Genomic DNA, 6,571 nt, shown 5'->3' on the forward strand with positions numbered 1-6,571 from the left:
ATGGGCTACTTCAGCTCAGATGGCCATGGTGCTGTTTCCAGGGGGTCAACCAACAGACCCTTAGTCACTTCTTTGGTCTTGGGCTCAGGATCAACTTTTCCTTGAGCCAGGATCCCAAGGCACAGTACTCTCTTTGCTAGCCCCAAGTGGAGCAGGTGCAATCCTAGAGGTGTGGCTACCTGTGGGCCACACACCCACAGGAAAACCAGTTTGGCAACTGGTGTCCCCTTCTTTGTTCCCGCCACCAGTCTGTCTACCTGAACAAAGGGCAGCCCTCCACTAGTGTGATCGCCATTTGCCCGCCAAAGGCGGTTTCCCTATTGAAGCTAACTTTTGGGCTAACACCCTGATTGGGTTACTGCAAGGGGGAGGTGACACCTTTATCTGTGACAGGCCTCTATTGTTCCTGAGCCGGAGAGTAATTTACACTACTCACCCGAAGGGTAGAAGGATGACTGGTGGCCAGCAACTGTGCAAGGCCACTGGAGAAACTGGAGAATAGAGTGGCAAATTTCTAATAAAGTGAGATTAAATTTGGCTTGGGCATCATTCGGGTTTAACACCACGATTAATTTGATATTTTGAAGTAACCATTTTAGTAGTCCTATTCAGAAGTTAGACAGACTGGGACGCCAGCTGGTAATTCTGTGTTAGCCAATGGGGCTATAGTAACGTTTCCACAGAAAAAATTGCAATTTGGACGTTTTGCTGTTAGGACATATTAAAAGTATATGTCCTACTTACTAATATACAGCGCTGTGTCTTAGGGCTTGATAGGTCTTTCTTAGGGGAGTCATATATATTGTTAGGGAAGTGGGGACTTTGCCATAGGTTCAAAAGGCAAAGTCGAACTAGCAGTTTTAAAACTGTTCTTCCGGGCTGCAGTGGCAAGCTGGGAGCCATTTTGTACTTTGTCATACACAGGGTGGCACAGTCAATGCGGCAGCCCTGGGTGGACACTCTGACTTACATGTCTTGGGTATCATTGGTATCACATACTTGGGACTAATAAGTAAATCAGCTCTTGCCAAATGTGGATAGCCAATTTAACATTCATTTTGTAATGGGATAGAACACTGCCACTGAGGTCTGGTTAGCAGGCCTCAGTGCACTCTCAGAGTCAAAAAACAGCTGTATCCGTTTAAATCTTTGGGGTGGTCATGCAAAAAGAGGCATTTCCTTAAAGGGACACTCCTTGCCAGAGTAATCCTTATATTCAGCAAAATGCTTTTGACCTTTTTAAATTTTAGATGGGCCTTGTGTAGAATCAGATCAGCTTCCTTCTATACCTTAGGTCAATGGCGTTAAAGTTGTTTAGTGTATCAACTAAGCATTAGACGGATTCACATCTAGTTGGTTTTAAAGGAACATGTTTGACAACAACCTCCTTAGCTTCTTATCACAATGGTCAGCAGCTTAATGTATGCCACCAGGGAGCACCTCGCATGGCAACAGGTTTCTTGCTGCTCCACGGGTGAATTGACTTAATTTTCCAACACAAAAAACTGTACTAAAACTGGTCCGTCAACTGCCCTGAAAAAGTATCTGTGATGGATGTTGAAATGACGGTAACAGAATTGCAACCCAACCTATCTGGAAACACATTATCCCATTTTGTTGAGACTATGACAAATGAAGGAATCACACTAGTTAAGAGCCACACCCTCTCTGCTGCCTGCTCACGATTTCTACACAGGATTTAATACCTGGGTAGGATTTCATTAGCAGCCAAACCCTCATTTTTTATCTGTTTTCGTTGCCTCAGATGGTGCAAGCCAGAGGCAAAGACTTCCGGTGGCTACATGGACAAACACAGACAAGCTCTCTTTGGTGTACCCAATGGGTATGGCAACGCATCATTCTTCAATAAATAGGCACTTTCAGGTCAGAGATGCTTAGATGAGCCTAAGATGACTGTATCACAGTAGCAATCAAAATGACCGCCACAAAGAATCATACAATTGCTTGGGTAAAAACTAACTAGCATTAGAGAACGATTTCAAATAAGGTACAAAATGATGCCACAGCACTTTCACATAAATCAAAACTCTCAGAAATTCATAAGAAAGTTAATAAAAAAAAGACAAACTCATAAAAATGCACAAAGTGGCATGAGATATCAAATTTGTCATGCACAACTGTAGCACTCGATGCGATCAGTAATGGACCAGTTCTGGCTACTTACAGTGAAGCACTGGTTGCTAGCTGATGTCATAGGTGAGCTGATCAGTGATGTTGTCAAAGTCATTTGTGATATCATAACAAGTAGATAGAGGGAGTCTGGGTTAGAGTTAAACATAACAAGTGAATTTCAGTGATTTTTAGGGTCTGAATCCTAACCATTAGGCCAGTTCAGCTGATGTTTTACAGGAAGCATGTTATCTTTGTATAGAAGCACAGTACCCCTTAAATATTTTCCAGTCAATAAAAATTTATAAGAGCCACAATGCCAGTAGCCCCCTTGTCATCTGAGTGAGTATGCATCTTTGTAATAGGGGAAGCCCTTGAGGTGTAATTGACATTGGGTACCAAAGTGTCCGTCAAAGATGTTGGACTCAAGTGGCTTTTATTCATGTTCTCCAAACCGTTGGCCAACAACAGTCTTCTGCAACTCCTGGGAATGCTAGTGTCATGGTCGATAGGGGTCACCAATCCAGCTCTGCTTATAAACTGGGTGTTGAACTATTAGGTTGACAGAGTTTGAACTGAGGGCGGACGGAGCTGTATGGGACCTCTGCTTTTGGAGTAAGGTGATTCTAAGTATGATTGAAAAAAACACAAATCCTGTGATTGGTTCATTTTGCAGAGATCCCACAGGGTCAAAGAAGGTCTCTGTTCATGTATTTGTTCTTGTGTTGCAATGTTGAAGATCCACAGCGAGTCCTGCACGAACTGCCAAACTCTTGCGAGATCTTGCAGCCACATGGGTCCAGTTTTATATAAACTCTAGGCAAGACCTTTCTAATTGCTCAGTCTTCATTGCTTCCATTGGACAAACAGCCTGGTCCAGCGCTTCTGAGGGAAACGGCATGTGTACCACTGAGCTGAATTCAGAAAGAACTGTTGGTTATTGGGCAGACCTGATACTGTTGTGAAGTGCACATAATATTGTTCTTGGAGAGTAAAACTTGTGAGGAGTGCGCTTTGGATCACGCTTCCTCAAAGAAAAAAACATATTCTTGATTTTAAGGAACAGTCAATCAGGTTTCTTATAAATCAATCAGGTTTCTTATAAATCAATCAGGTTTCTTATAAAGCGCAACCACTCACTCGTAAGGGTTAGGATCAGTTAGCTGATCACGAGATTCAAGACTTAGACATAAATGTGTTTTGTAAAAGATCTCTGAAACTTACTTTTAAAATGAGACTATTGTAAGGTTAAAACAAGGCATATATTGGAAAACCCAGTAAGATCTATTCTAAAGTGGATAATCTCAGCCATCTCTTCTGAAAAGATAACATGAGGTTGTAATGAAAAATATCAAGAACTCCATACTCTCATTTTCCAGAGAGAAAGCATGCCATTCCTAAAGATTGATCTGTGCTTATACTTGCAGGTTAAAAGATGATGACTCAATTCTCCTTCTAACTCACGTTTGTGCTTGTGTTGTGTGTTAGTTATTGAGACAGCTGGTCATTCTTACAGAATGTTGTGAAGGCCACTACAATATGGTGAGTTCCTGCAAAGACATTACACTTTCACTCTCTGACTCTCCATCGCCAAAACCCTGCCCCTTTGACCAGCCATTGTGGTCTTCATGGACCCAACTGGTGTTCACAGCCTCTGTTGAGACGGGTAAGGTTGAGCCACATTGCATCCTCAGTGGACCTACACAACTGGGACCTACATCAGAAATTCAGTTCAGGGACCCTAGACAGAGAAATCGATTAGCAACACATGGGTGCATTTCACAGTCTGTAGGAGGTGAAATGGTTTCGTTTTTTTCCCCTCTAAAGATCTATTGCTTACTGTATCAATTTTTACAGTGGGCTTAGGGTCAGACAATTGTGTACCATTGGTTGGCCTTCTTGTTAATCTCAATTGCTTGCTTCTTATTTGATGGCTTTCCTTCTACTTCCTGTGTTAGTCCCTCCCTAGAACATAGCTTATTTGCCATATTTTTTGTCTGAATGTATCCTTCAACTGCTTACATTCAGGAAACTACTTTTTTTCTTTTTCTTGGAGCTCGCCATGTGAGTGTGTGTGATTACTTGCTCTCTGTCCAGTTTGCTGCTCTCTCCTCACATCCCTACTCCTCATGCTGCACTTGAATTCATCTGTTGTTGCCCTAGTCTTGCTCAGCTTTCCCCACTTCTTTTAGGTCAAACCTGAGCCAGCGCGCAAGCACTGCTCTACGAAGAGCTGTGGTAGTTCAGTGGGGAGAGAAGCTCCGCCCACTCACCAGCCCTCATTTTTTAGGTCTCGCCTTGCTATCGCGTAAGCGATCGCAAGGCGAGACTAAAGAGAGTGGGCTGGAAAGTGCTCCCAAAAAGCGGATTGCATGGCTAGCACGCGCACAATCACGCGCATCGTTCCGCCATGCAATCTGCTTTTTAGGAGCACTTCAAAGGGTCCACTCCCCCTCCTGGAATGCGCTCCCCCGCCCCCAAGCACGCGCGCGCCACGCACCACCGGGCTTGTCTTTTTTTTTAAACTTAAAGCGCGAGGCGCGCGTGCGGCCAATGCTTGTTATTACCTTGAAGCGGCGCTCCTTTACTTTTGGAAGCAATGTGAGTACTTTAGTGAGGGGTTTCTATTTTTATCACTCTTGCCTTATCTATCCTACATGTACTTTCAACTCTGCATGACAACGTCCGTTCTTTAATTGCGTTCTAATGTTATCAAACGTCGCCTTTTCACGCTCCTCTCAATTGCATAACCATTTTGAGAACCTTCTATTTCCTCACCAGCAATTACAGCAATTCAGTTTTCTACAGCGCCAACTCGACCCGAAGGTATTCGAGCGCTTTACATGACCACCAGTTACATTACACGAGGACGGATTCATGTTTTTGTAGGCACGGGGAGATTAAGAGATTTACGCAGAATCACAAAATAGTTGACACGGAGATTCGAACCGGGTTCCCCAGCTCCAAAACCGGCAACTAAAGCTGTTATGCCACATCCGTGTTGGAATGAAAGTGAGTTGGACGCTGGGAAACATTATGAGAGGCATTTCCCCCATCCTTAGAATGGGAATGTGGGTGAACCGGCGTTTCCCGGTTGTCGGCGCATGAAGTGCAGTATTGAAGCGTTTCGTAAAAAAAATAAAAACACATATAATATAAAGAACACGTACTTTACAGTCCTCTTCAAGCCATCCGCCTCGAGACCGATCTCCAACAAATGCTTTCCCTGCAGCCGTATTTGAATGGGTATCAAAGTTTCAGTTTCGTTTCATCACTAGCCAGATCACATGGTTAAGGCACTCGAGAAGCGAGATAGAAACCGACGCCTGCTTGTTGGCAAGCATAATAACATCTAGTACCAGGCGCGCAACACCCATTGGACTCAAAGGGCTTCAGCCCCCCCCGTCGTGTGTGGCAGCCCGGGATGAGACACCTTCCCGAATTAACACTGGGGATGTTTACACAATGAAGCTTGCCCCTGCTAGTTTACTAACCACACAGCCAATGTTTTATGACGGATACCTTCTCTCTGCCTCCCAGGGCTGAAAGCTAGACCACAACCTCATGCTTACACGTTACAAAAGAGCGAGATATGGGTGAGATTGTTAAACAACCTTTGAGGGTCACATTGTTTAACGCAGAAAAGGCTGCACAGTATCTCTGGAGTGGACTCGGGTCCTTTAGTCAAGCTTGAAACTAAAGTTGTGTAAACCTCGGTGGTGGGTTGCAGCACCAGACACACACCTGCTGTTCTGCAAGAGATTCCACAAGACAAACTTTTATTTAAATTTTTTTTTAAAAACGATCACAGCCAGAAAGTAATTTGCCCTTGTGCTGGTTTATGTTTATCACAGCTTCGGCATGGTAATTAAAATTGTCGCTCCTTTATCTGCACTGCGCACTCCATGGTCCATTTCCCACAGCCACAGTGTCTAGCAAAATACATATTTGCTTAAAAATGTCTTCCAGCAAGTCAGCTGCACGGCGGTGGCGGTGCCGGGGTAAACGGATGCATCCTATGTGGACAGGTGAAGGTGGGGGAGTGTGCGTGTGTGTTTGATGCCGTTTGATGAAATAAGTAGTTTTTGGCGGTGTTTTCAATGCAGTATCAGCTTATGTATTTTGGGTGCCCTGGCAAGGAACACCTCAGGAGCCCTTCTTTGAACCTACTTTGCATTTTATTGACCATTTTCTGCTAATTCAAACCCCATGATGCCAAACAATATTGAACAAGCATTGGCAATGCCAATAGTTCTGGCTTTAAAAGAATGTTGTACGGTAATGTGAAGCATTGCCTTCCTCCCATCTCTGCTGCTACTAGAGAGCGACCAACACCATAAAGTATACAGCTATCCAAGATAATTTTACAACATTACAGTGTCATGTGTGTGCCCCTGAAAGTTCATGCTAAGCCAGCTGGCTAAATAAACAAAAAATTCAC

Source organism: Triturus cristatus, chromosome 9, assembly GCF_964204655.1.
Source record: "Triturus cristatus chromosome 9, aTriCri1.1, whole genome shotgun sequence".
NCBI lineage: Eukaryota > Metazoa > Chordata > Amphibia > Caudata > Salamandridae > Triturus > Triturus cristatus.